The sequence below is a fragment of the Hordeum vulgare genome, chromosome 5H, assembly GCF_904849725.1.
Source record: "Hordeum vulgare subsp. vulgare chromosome 5H, MorexV3_pseudomolecules_assembly, whole genome shotgun sequence".
NCBI lineage: Eukaryota > Viridiplantae > Streptophyta > Magnoliopsida > Poales > Poaceae > Hordeum > Hordeum vulgare.
In genome coordinates, this window is record NC_058522.1 from 152,335,659 (window position 1) to 152,349,366 (window position 13,708).

The following is a 13,708-nucleotide window of genomic DNA, read 5'->3' on the forward strand; positions in this document are numbered from 1 at the left end:
CATTCAGTTTCATGAAAGCTTTGCAGAGATGAAGAAATAAGTCCCTTCATTCATCATTTGTATCCACAACTAATTCCATATTCCTAACTTGAAAACTCTCAATTGATTTGATGATGAAGAAATCAGTGTGTTCGTTGATCACGTGTATCCACAATTAATTCTAGATTCGTATAGCTTGAAAACTCTCAGTTGATGGCCTGCAGGTGGTTGAACGGCCGCTGACTAAATCGTGTGTTCTCCACCAAACAAGGCTTCAACATGTTCATCATACAAGATAAAGGCAGTGCCATTACTCTCATGTTTGCTTCCCTCCTATTCTTGGGCACATGGCCAACATTGCTCACACTCTTGGAGCGCAGGGGACGGCTACCGCAGCACACCTATCTTGATTAGTCAATTACCAACCTCCTCGCCGCAGTCCTCATTGCGCTCGCCATGGGCCAGCTTGGGGAGAGCGAACAAAACATGCCCAATTTCTTCACCCACCTTAGTGAGGTTAGATCTCTAAGTAAACATTCATTTATTTATGCAAGAACTTCCTGATGAGACAGTCGATTGTTCATTCGGTTTGCTGACTCTGAGTGAATTGTTTGATGAAGAATAACTGGCCTTCAGTGCTATTTGCAATGGCACGGGGTCTTGTGCTCAGTATTGGGAACCTTTCTACACAGTATGCTTGGGCATATGTTGGTCTCTTGGTTACAGAGGTTATATGCGCTAGCATGGTTGTTGTAATAGGTAACTTGATCTCTACGAACTGAATTGCAGTAAACATTCTTATTTTTTTCTAGTAATTCTTCGGATAATACATGTGACGTACATCTCATTACTGATCATAATGTTCCTTTATTAAGCTTTAAAATAGGGGTTGAATTACTAGGTTACACTGGTTGGTTTACGTTAGTCTTTTGCGCAACAACACTGGTTATGTGATAGTTCTACTTGCTTGGAAAAAGTGTATGCCAATCGTAGGTGAATCATTTATCAAGCAATTATTGTCTAGGTTTAGAAACAACACAACATATGAACAAATTTGAAGATACAAGTATACCTGATATCAGTTGGGACATCCTCCTCATGTGGGCTGTAAGGAGATGACCATTTGAGGCCTTTAGGCATCCAAAAGAGGTGCAACAGCCAACTACCCATTAGGGTTAGGACCTAGGGTCATTTTGATCTTGGCACATGAGTGGATGGGGATGCTTTACCCACCATCGAGCAGCCACCACCTAATGTGATGAAAATCAGTTCACCCTCCATTGGAGAAGAAGAGAGAAAACCAAGTGAGAAAGGGAAGAAGAGAAAGATTGAAGGAAGAAGCAAATGGAGCTCCTCCCCAAGGTTGTGATGATCCACATCCACTACCTTGTCTCCTTCAAGTTGTGGTTCCATCATCTTCGGTGAGATTGTTCCAATCCCTAGCTCTAGAGCCCCAAATCTTGTTGTTCATCCAAGATTCAGAAATGTGGATGTATGAAATCCTCTAGTGCTATCTAGAGAAGAAACTTGTTGTATCCCATATTTGATAATAGTGGAAGAGGATTTGGGTGGCTTCGACCCGTGGTTTCCCCCCTCAAGTTGAGGGGTTTTCCACGTAAAAAATCCGGTGTCTCTTTGTTGATGCTTGTTGTTGTCCAGAAAGTCACTTGTGCCACAAGACACTTGCCTGAGGAGCGTCTTGTGTGTTGAGTAACATTTTCCCTCCATATATGCTGTTGCATATGTTTCCTTCCGTGCTAAGCAATGATCCTTGAGTTAGTACATGATGAGGTGATGAGATTACTTTGTTTCTGCTGCAGTTTTCAGTTAACCACAAGTGCATTTGTGTGCTAATTACCAACAGAGTGGCATCAGAGTCTTGGTTGCGTAGAAGGTTGCTAATCCCAGTTACTATATTGTTGCTGGAAGTGTTGCTCACAATGGCTTTGGAAGAAAGCTCTACTACAAGTGGCATGATAAAACTTGATTCTTCCAATTACTCATTATGGAAGCCCATGATGGAAGACATCCTTTATTGCAAGGATTTGTATGAGCCAATTGTGAAAGACATGATACCCATAGGAGCCACGGAAGAAGAATGGAGAGTGCTGCACAGAAAGACAGTAGGTATGATTCGGTTGTACATAAACCACAATATATTTCACCATGTTGCAAATGACACAAATGCATATGAGATGTGACAGAAGTTGGAGTCTATGTATGAGAGGAAGACATCAATGAACAAGGCCTCGGTGATCAAAAGACTTGCAAATCTTGAGTACCGTGCTGGCACAAGTGTGATTGAGCACTTGCATGTGTTCCAATGCCATATAAATCAACTTTCATCCATGAAGATCAACTTTGAGGATGAGGTGCAAGCATTGTTGCTCCTGAGTTCCATCCATGCCTAATATTTGGAACACGCTTGTTGTGTCACTTAGCAATTCAGCTCCGGATGGGAAGCTGGCTTTGGAGATGGTGAAGAACAGCATGTTGAATGAAGAAGCCATAAAGAAGGAAAAAGGTGATGCCTCTTCTTCTCATGCGTATGTGGCTGAAACCCATGGGAAGAATGAGAACCGTGGACGTGGTCACACCAGATTTTAGCAAGGCAGAAATAAATCCAGCGGGAGATCAAAGTCAAAATAAAGAAAAGATATTACTTGCTTTCATTGTGGAAATCTGGGACACATAAAGAGTGAGTGCAGGAAGTACAAAAGAAAGCTTACAGAGGGAAAACTTGCAAAGAAAATCAAGCAAAAGGCTGAGAGCAGCTCAACCATGACTGCAATAGATGAGGACTATCCAGTCATTGAAGATGATGAATGCTATAGTGCTATTCGTGATGATGCCATGAGTTGGGTTGTGGATTCAGGTGCATCCTTCCACATCACATCACACAAAGAGTATTTCACATCCTACACTAGTCGTGTCATTGGCCAAGTAAGGATGGGAAATAGTGGTTGGTCAACAATTGTTGTCAAGGGCTCTATATGCATTGAAACAAATGCATGTTGCAGATTGGTGCTTGATGATGTGAGGCACATTCCCGATATAAGGCTGAATTTGTTGTCACTAGGCAAGCTTGATGATATCAAACACCCTAGTTATTTTGGTGAAGAAAATTGGAAGCTCACCAAAGGCTCTTTGATTGTGGCTCGAGGAAGTAGGCAAGGTAATCTCTATGTGACTAAAACCAAGTTGTGCAATGAGGTGTTGAACATTGCTGAAAAAGACACTTCGGTGGAATTATGGCACAAGAGGCTTGGGCATATGAGTGAGAAGGGCATGCATGATCTTGCTCGCATGGAGTACCTCCCTAAGTTGAAAGGTATATCCTTGAAACCCTATGCACATTGTTTTGCTGGCAAACAACATAGGGTTGCATTTTGTACACTCCACACCGTGTAGAAAATGTTCTCGATATCATGCACACTGATGTTTGCTCCATGACTGAAAAATCTCATGGTGGAGCATTATATGTTGTGACTTTTATTGATGACTATTCCAGAAAGGTTTTTGTGTATGTGCTGAAACACAAATACCAGACGCTTGAAGCCTTCAAGGAGTTCCATGCCAAAGTTGAGAGAGAAACTAGCAGGAAATTGAAGTGTGTTATATTAGGCAATGGTGGTGAATAGCGAGGTCCTTTTGAAAGGTATTACAGGAATTTTGGCATCAGGATTGATTAGAGTCCACCAAAGACACCTCAGCTCAATAGTCTTGCAAAGAGAATGGATAGGACACTCACAGAGAGGGTCACAACTATGCTCTCTCATGGTCATTTACCTAATTCTTTTTGGGCTGAAGCATTGATGAATGCTATGTATGTCGTTAACCTATCTCCGATAGTTCCTCTTGTAGGTGATATTCTTGAGAGTGTTTGGACAGGGACGGAGGAATTGTACAAGCACCTGAAGGTCTTTGGTTGCAGAGCATTTGTACATGTCCCAAGGGACGAGAGATTCAAGCTTGATAGGAAGACAAAGTAGTGCATCTACCTCAGCCAACCAAGTGAAGAGTTCGTCTACAGGTTGTGGGATCCAGTCAACCGGAGAATTGTGAGAAGCTGGGATGTGGTGTTCATTAAAGATGACAATAAAAGATATTGGGAAACGAGAGAAGCCAATGCCAACACACCTCAGGTTGACATCGAACCAATCTGTCCTCCTCTTGTGCATGACAATCAAGGGGGAGATGACGACACTGAAGATAGTGGAGATGTAACTGACCAAGGTAGTACAAGTCAAAGTGACGAGCAGCCATCAAGTGAGGATGATGAAGAAGTTGGTAATAATGATGCCAACGAAAATGCACCTGATTCACCACGAGTGAAGCAACAAAGAAGAAGTGATAGAGGTCACATTCCCTCTTCTAAGTATCTAGCACATCAATATGTCTTGACATGCAGGTGAGCCCTCATGCTATGAGGAGGCAATGTCTGATGAGAATAAGGAAGAATGGTCAGAAGCCATGCAGGATGAGATGAAACCGCTGTATGAGAATGATACTTTTGAGTTGGCGAATGTGCCAAAGGGCAAGAAAGCACTCAAGAATAAGTGGATGTATAGAGTGAAGACTAAAGAAAACATCTCACTCCCAAGGTACAAGGCCAGATTGGTTGTGAAAGGTTTCAGTCAGAAAAAAGGCATTGATTATGATGAGATATTCTCTCCGGTGGTCAAGATGTTTTCACTTCAAGTTGTGCTTGGCATGGTAGCCACCATGGACTTGGAAATTGAACAACTTGATGTGAAGACTGCATTCTTGCATGGTGACCTAGAGGAGGAGATATACATGGAGTATCTAGAACAATTCATGGTTGCACGCAAGGGGCATTTAGTTTGGAAATTGAAGAAGAGCTTGTATGGCTTGAAGCAAACTCCTCGACAGTGGTAAAATAAGTTTAAGTATTTTATGACTAGGCTTGGTTAGCATAAAGCACAACCTAATCATTGTGTCTTTATGAAGAGGTACGCCGAGGGTGACTTCATTATTCTCTTGTTGTATGTTGATGATATGCTGATTGTTGGAAATGGCACAAAAAGGATTGCTCTCCTCAGGAAAGCATTGAGTAAATCATTTGCCATGAAGGATTTAGGACCAGCTAAGCAAATACTTCGCATGAAGATCTCCTGTGATAGATCAAAGAAGTTGCTTTGGCTCTCACGGGAAAGATTCATTGAGAAGGTACTTGAAGGGTTCAGTATGAAAGATGCAAAATTTGTTATCTCTCCGCTTGCAGGCCATCACAAACTAAATTCAAAGCAATGTCCTACAAGTAAGAAGGAGAAAGAAGAAATGAGGAAAGTGCCTTACCAATCTGCTGTAGGCAGTTTGATGTATGTCATGGTATGCACTAGGCCTGATATTGCCTATGCAGTTGGAGTTGTTAGCCGGTTCATGGCAAATCCAGGTAAAGCTCATTGGGAAGCAGTGAAGTGGATTCTTAGGTATGTCAAGGGAACTTCTACATCTTCTTTATGCTTTGTAAGTGGCGATCCTATATTGCAGGGCTATATAGATGCAGATTATGCAGGTGACAAGGATCGTAGGAAGTCCACATCTGGATACATGTTCATCTATGCAGGGGCAGTTTCATGGCAATTAAGATTGCAGAAATGTGTTTCTACATCAACTACAGAAGCTCAGTACATAGCGGCAGTTGATGATGGCAAGGAAGTTTTCTGGATGAAGAACTTCTTGCAAGAGCTCGACATGAAGCAAGAGAAGTATGTTCTGTTTTGCGACAGTCAAAGTGCTATACACTTTGCCAAAAAATCAAGCTATCATTCTCGGACCAAGCACATTGATGTGAGGTATCATTGGATTCGAGATGTTGTGAGTTCCAAGTTGGTGACACTTGAGAAGATCCATACCGACGACACTGGTTTGGATATGATGACCAAGATATTGCTAAATGAGAAGCTACAAGCATGTTGCAAGGTAGGGGGTATGGCGGTGCCCCCCTCATGAGTCGGAGGGGGAGATTTGTTGGGATATTCTCCTCATGTGGGCTGAGAGTAGATGACCATTTGAAGATTTAGGCAGCCCCAAAGAGGTGCAGAAGCCCACTACCCATTAGGGTTATGACCTAGGGTCATTTTGGTCTTTTCATGTGAGTGGATGGGGATGCTTTACACTCCATCCAGCACCCACCACCTAGTGTGACGAAAATTAGTTCAGCCTCCATTGGAGAAGAAGAGAGAAAACCGAGTGAGAAAGGGAAAATAGAAAGATTGAAGGAAGAAGCAAAGGGAGATCCTCCCCAAGGTTGTGATGATCCAAATCCACTACCTTGTGTCCTTCAAGCTGTGGTTCCACCATCTTTGGTGAGATTGTTCCAATCCCTAGCTCTTGAGCCCCAAATCTTGTTGTGTTCAACCAAGATTCCGAAATCTTGATGTATGAGACCCTCTGGCTCTATCTAGAGAAGAAACTTGTTGTACCCCATATTTGATAATAGTGGAAGAGGATTTGGGTGGATTCGGCCCATGGTTTTTCGCCTAAAGTTGAGGGTTTTCCGGGTAAAAAATCCGATGTCTCTTTGTTGATGCCTGCTGCTGTCCAAAACGTCACTCATGCCACAAGACACTTGTCTGAGGAGCGTCTTGTGTGCTGAGTAACATTTTTCCTCCATATATGGTGCTTCATATGTTTCCTTCCGTGCTAAGCAACGATCCTTGATTTAGTACATGATGTGGTACTGAGACTACTTTGTTTCCGCTGCAGTTTTCAGTTAACCACAAGTGCATTTGTGTGCTTTCCCAACAATATCTGAACTGAAAGAACATTTCCGGTTAATTAAACCGATGCGCCAAATTACCTGTTCAGTTTGCTATTATCATGTGTCCTCAAAGAATTCAATAAAATTAGCTGCCTCTTTATTTTATTTTAATATTTATTCTGTTAAATCGCGTGTTGTATTTCATTCACAACACCAAATTATTTCGTGGCAACTGCACCAATAGGGCAGATATTCTTTTCACTCGAGTAACATGCTTGCTTGTTGTAGTCATCCTTGAGACTGGAGTACATGCTTCTAATTCAGCAGATAATGAAGAAAAACTAATTAATCTGCAAATGGCTACGCCTTGGGTAACATGGTCTCACTTGCACATTTTTAGGTCACGCCGAGTCACATTACCCACTGGCTCACTTACATCAGCTAAGTCGTTAGATGTCAATCTTTGCAAACTATTTTGCGCCTTATGGTTCCTGCTCTGATAACTATAATGTCTAATTTAACAAGACAAATGGAGGTATGGAGCCAAGCACATAAGTTTTATATGGTGCATGACTACTAGTATTTTTGATGTATTGCAGTTGCAGAATCTAGTTCCTAACTTTGCCCATTTCAAATGCACTAGAGGACAAAGAGAATGGAGCTTCTGCACAAGATGCCACCGGAGCTGAGGCGAGAACTGCAAAATACATAGTTGAGCTCGAAGGGAGGCGTTCAGTTAAGGTAACTCATAATTCTGCCACAAGTCATTGCAGAATATTCAGATAGTACTGTATGTTTGTTCTGAATCCTTTTTGAAAAGAGAGAAGCATAATTGTTATTGCAACATCAATGAACTGATCTAGCCAAACCTCTTCATTTTCCAGGTATTTGGATCGAGTACCCTCAAGGGGCTTGGTCTAGTTTTGTTTGCTGGTGTGTGCCTCTCACTCTTCTCTTCAACACTTAATCTGGGCACCAATGACCAGTGGCACACCCTCAAAGACGGTGTCCCCCATCTAGTTGCATACACCACCTTCTTCTACTTGTCCATATCGTGTTTTGTCATTGGTATCGGGTTGAACATCTTGTTCCTCTACCTCCCAATGACCGGCGTGCCAAAGTCATCCTTGAAGGCATACTTGAATGACTGGAAAGGCAGGTAATGGGATCTTCTTGCCGGCCTCCTTTGTGGTTTTGGCAATGGCTTCCAGTTCATGGGTGGCCAGGCTGCTGCCTATGCTGGTGGTGATGCTGTTGAGGTTGGTAGAACCAATATCTCGTGGTTCTTATATGTTTGCATATAGCACCCTAAAAAGGCATCTTCACATCTTAAGAGAAATGCACCATGTTTGCATTCTATGTGATTCAGTCAAGATGTTAAAATAATATTGAATCTCTAAAACATATCATGTGGTAGATACAATTTTTAGAATGAAGAGTAAACTTCACTACACCTATGATTCTAAGTTTCTAAATGCTTCTGCATTATTGTCTATCAAGCATTGCCACTTGTGAACACATTATCGGGTATCGTGCTATTCAGGGAGTACCCGAAGTCGTCAAAGAAAGCGTACACTCTCCTCATTTTCATGCTGCTGATGTTCATCGCGCGTGTAGCAATGCTCATGGCTTCAGGCAGTCACACGAGTACAAAGTGATCCATTACCACATTCTCCGCCATCTTGATATTCGGCAGTATAGGAAGTCGTCAAAGAGGACTTCTGCTCAGGTTGGTCGCCGGCTGTAGCCATCCTTATGGCTTCATCTGGTCAAAGGCGTGGCGCAAAAAATGTAGGATCTGAAGTATGTCTAGAAGGGGGCGGGGATTGGACTACTTGATAAAATAAAAACTTAGCGTTTTTCCAATTTTAGTTGTGGGTCAATTTTAGCAATTATGACTAGTGAAGTTCACCCTACACATGCATATTAAAGAGTATAGAAGCGGAAAGTAAAGACATGCAAATGTAATGTTGAGTCTAGGGAAGGAAGATCAAACGCAAAGGTTGACACGACGATTTTTGGCGTGGTTCCAATAGGTGGTGTTATCGTACATCCACGTTAGTGGAGACTTCAACCCACGAAGGGTAACGACTGTGAGAGTCCACGGAGGGATCCACCCACAAGGGGTCCATGAAGAAGCGGCCTTATCTATTCCACCATGGCTTACGTCCACACAGGACTAGCCTCACTCACGGTAGATCTTCATGAAGTAGGCGATATCCTTGCCCTTACAAACTTCTTGGTTCAACTCCACAACATGAAGTAGGAGGATCCCAATCGACACCTAACCAATCTAGGAGGCACCACCCTCCAAAAGGTAATAGATGCGGTAGAACGATGAACTCCTTGCTCTTGCTTCAAAAGATAGTATCCTCAACACTCAATCACTCTCTCACAGATTTGGCATGGGTAGGAGAGATTGATTTTGTGGAAAGCAACTTGGGGAGGCTAGATATTGAGTTTCAAATGGTTGGATTGGAATATCTTGATCTCAACACATGAGTAGGTGCCTGTCTCTCAGAAAAATGGATTTGGCAAGTGGGTGTGTGTTGTGAGTGCTTCCTCTACAAATGAGAGGAGGTAAAGGGGTATATATAGGCATCCCCAAAATCCAACCATTACAACACTATTGCCCAACTCGGTGACACCGAAATGAATCTTGGTGGTACCGAGTTTCACTAAATGTGGCAACTTTTGAATTCTTGGTGAGACCGATATATAAATCTCGGTGGTATCGATATGATGACCTAGAGGAGTTTCCAAATCTCGGTGAGACCTATTCCAATCTCGAAAATTCTGATTCTTGGAATTTTCACAACAAAAAGTTGGTCACATGCCTTCAGTTGCACGTATGTGAAACTTGGTGGTACCGAGAGATTAGGGTTTGGCAAATGATCTATCACTTGACAAATTGGTAGGTCCAAGTGGAAAAGTTGGTGGCACCGATTTTGCTGGTTTGGCTTGGGACAGATATATTTGTGGGAGAACGAGTGAATATTTATGGTGGCTATCTCTAAGAACTTGAGCAACCAATTCATCATAATACCTCACCCCTTTTAATAGTATTGGCTTACCTATGGACTCAAACGTGATTTCTCACAAATGTAAAATGTAGAGTCCTCTTGCTTGAAGCTTGAGCCAATCCTATTCCTTTCCTTGCATGAAGGGGTTTCTCCTCACAAACCTTTAGCCAATTCATCTTTGAATTTGTCTGAAATATACTTGGATAAGATCATTAGTTCAATGATACATATGTTGTGATTAATTACCAAAACCACCTTAGGGAGCAATTGTGCTTTGAATCTCCCCCTTTTTGGTAATTGATGACAATATATAGATCAAAGATTCGACAAATTATATAATAAATGATTAACATCGACGATTTAGAAGTATGTGAAAAGCAAGAGCTCCCCCTAAATTTGTGCATTATTTTAATTTGTGTTTGAATGCGAATGCACGATCTATTAGGATTATGGGTCACTCTTCCATGCCACATAAATCTTGGTGGTGGGCATAAAAGATATGAATGAATAGTAATGCAAATAACACCAACCAAATAAATGAATGATCATCATGTTGATAGCTCAAAGGTATAACATAGAACCATCAACAATCAAAGCATATGATCAAACACGAAAGATTAAGTCATCCAAAAGACCAAAATTTTGTAAAACCAAAAGAGAGAAAATAAAATTCAAAGCTCTCTCTCTCGAAGACCTAATTGATCTGTACACTTCTCCCCCTTTGGCAACAAGTTACCAAAATGTTCAAAGTTCTAGAACTAATCATCTCTCCGGGCTCAATCTCCTCCGGTGGCACTCGATGGAGTGGACAAAAGAGCATCGACGAAGGCTTCTGCGGATGTCCCTGGAGATGGAGGTGTAGTCACTGGAGGTGCAGGAGCTGAAGCTGAATGTGCTGAAGCTTGAGCTAATGAAGTTGGTCTTGCTTCCAGAACTGGCACATCCGTTGACCTAGTCTAGGTCGTGAAATGAGTATTCGTGGGAAGAGGCGACTCTTCATCATAACTGTTGGAATGGGGAATCTGCACATAATCAACTTCATGTTGGAGCTGCTGAATAGTGGTAGTGAACTCCGTCACCTTAACATCCAGGTCATGGAAATTTCTTTCCACAATACTCTCAAGGCTCTTCTGGTTCAACAAGATCTCAGAAATTTTCTTCTCCATCCCTTGGATGGTGCTGACAAGAAAAGACATCTTCTCCTCTCTGGTCCTGAGTTGTGGAAGTGGTGCTGGAGCATCTCTAGCGGCCTCTGCCTTTGTTGCCTATGTTGTTTCACGTGTTGAAGCTGAGCCGGGATGGCTAGGGTCCATCAGAACTACGTTGTCCTTGAACTATGGCTGAAGTGGCAGGTGCGGACGATCAAGTTGATATGCATGTTTGCCAATCTTGGCATTCATGAGCATCTGAATATAAGGTGCATATCCACATGATCTCTTATGATATGCAGTAGTCCTCTTGACAGTCTGTAATATCAAGTCCATCACTCGAAACCAAGTGTGGGTGTCTAGATGGTGCAACGTATTAATGGAATAACCTTTGATCATCTTATCATCTCGTGACTTGGGCATCAGGGTGTGTCTCAAAATGGTGTTCGTACTAGGTATTCCTTCTTGCAGAAAATAGACAGAGCCAAACTTATCTGTCTTCACATTCTTATGGGCACTGGATTGTACGTCCTTGACACGGAGTTATGATTCATCTTGAATTCTAAGTACACATCCAAATCTCCCTCTTGTGCCTTTGGAGCACCAATGATAGTGGCTCACTCATCCACGGTAGACTCATACCGGTGACCTTCTATCATACAAATTATCCTTCCATTAGGATAAAAATGTGGAGTTGAATAGAATTGCATTATCATCTCATTGTTCCACGCAGTCATCTCTCTGCCAACAAAATCTTCGATATCAACTAGCCTGAAATTTTCTATCACATGAGGAAAGTAGTCATCATTGACCTTGATATATTCCCAATCAACATACCGCAGGTCACTGACTGCAGGACTCTTGTTAAGCAACACTATCTCATAGAAATCTTGTTGCTCCTTAGTGTGAAAATGAGGATCAACAACACTTCTTATTTTGATAGCATATGGATCTGCAGACCTCCACTTTCTCAAACCTTGATCCCTTCTCTTCTTTATATGCTCAGCAATTGGATGAGCAACATTGTGCAATGTCATATGAGATCTCGATTTCATCAGCAATGGTGCTTCTGCTTCTTCCTCTGTAGAAAACTCTCTGGATGCAGAGCCTCTGTTCTTCTCTGCTGCAGGAATGTCCTTGGTAGTCATCTTGGGAGCTACTGCCTTCTTAGGAGCTGAAGGCTTGGCTGCAGACTTCTTTGGCATAGCATCAACCATAAGCCTCTTGTTCTTAGCAGGAGGGGCATCAGCTGGAATCTCTTCCTCCTCTTCCTCAACATCTTCTGCTAGGTATTCATACATATAAGTTTCCCTTCCAAGAACATGCACTACCCTCTTCGTGGCTCTTCTCTGACATGGCTTCTTAGCAAGCCTAGAAGAAGGGGCTCCAAGAGAGTTCTTCAATCCTCTCTGAGTTGCCTCTAGAGCTCTTACATCACCAAGTCTCGCATACTCCTTCCTCATAGTCTTCCTGACTAAGGTCTTCTGCTTCTGCTTCTAAGAAGAAATATCTTTTGGGATAAAATCAACATCTTCTTCATCTGAATTTAGCTTCTTCCTAGACCTGGTAGCTGCCTTGGGGAAACCATGGGAGCTAGGAGTACCTGGGTCAGAAGCTGTCCTCTCTAGACTAGTGCGTGAATCCATGTCAGCACTCGGCTCACGAAAGTTGTTTTAACTCGACTAAACACTTAAAAAATTGGATCCACTAGGGTTCAATAGAGGTATGGTATCGACAACCTTTTAGGGAGCGAGATTCTTTTGAATAAGATAGCTGCCAGAGCTTGCGACGTACCTACCCCCTGGGCGTAGATATAATTAGGTAAGGTAAAAATCGATTGGAAAGTCCTGACTATCCTATGATCCTACCATACTGACTGACATGCAAGCAGACAAGCATACCGTGTGAAAAGATTTAGAAGAGCTGGAATGGATGAGCATCACAAAAATCAGAAGTTTTGCAAAGAATTGAACTCTAAAAAATTAGGTTTAACATTCAGCAAAAAGGGATTTCGGTTCAACCGAGTCAAAAAATTTGAAGCCACGGGACTAGCATTCTCCTAAACAAAAAATTGGCAACTCTTTTCGGTTTCACCGAAAAGGGAGACTCGGTTTCACCAAGAATGTTCTCAGTAGCCCTAAAACAAAATTCATAAGACCGACTTTTCTGAATCGGTGACACCGAGATTCTGTTTTGCAGACGGTTAACCCTAACTTCTTATTCATTCTCTAATTTATAGGAGTATCTTCTAGAAAGAGTTTTGCAATCGTGGACAGAATTCAAATAAAACCTACACATGAATCAGAGATGGGAGCACAAAGAGGGGCCAGATCCATACCCTATCTTGGTGATGGATCCGCTACAGCGACAACGACGGTGAAGATTTTCGTTGAGGCGAAGACTCCACTGGCGAGGGCGCACAAGAGAGTCAAGGCGATGTCTTGAGGCCTAGGGCTTGGCAGCGAGGAGACGCGAGAGGCTAAGTGTGAAGATGTGTTTCAAACATCGGGTTCCACAGATTATATACCCCGTGACCGTCAATGACACCGAGTTGAAATTTTCGGTGCCACCAAATTCCATAACTGTGAGCACAAAATGAAACTCGGTGAGGCCGAAAATGACAAATCGGTGGTACCGAGATAAGAAAACCTGCTCAACCCTACGCTTAGGTGGGATTGAGTTTTTGAGGTTGGTCACACAAAGATGCTTTTGGGAGGTTTTGGAAGTCAGCCCTTATCAAGAAGGATCTGCGAGTGCTCCTCACACAGAGTGTCCCTAAAGTGCTTTCTCAATTTTTTTGATGTAGCATGAATATAATTTGAGACGAGAAA

At 42.4% G+C, this 13,708-nt stretch overlaps 1 pseudogene; it reads left to right on the plus strand.

Annotated features, from left to right (window-relative positions):
- The first annotated feature begins 209 nt into the window (after nt 1–209).
- Nucleotides 210–8,364, plus strand: LOC123452975 (annotated as a pseudogene).
- Nucleotides 8,365–13,708: the final 5,344 nt, after the last annotated feature.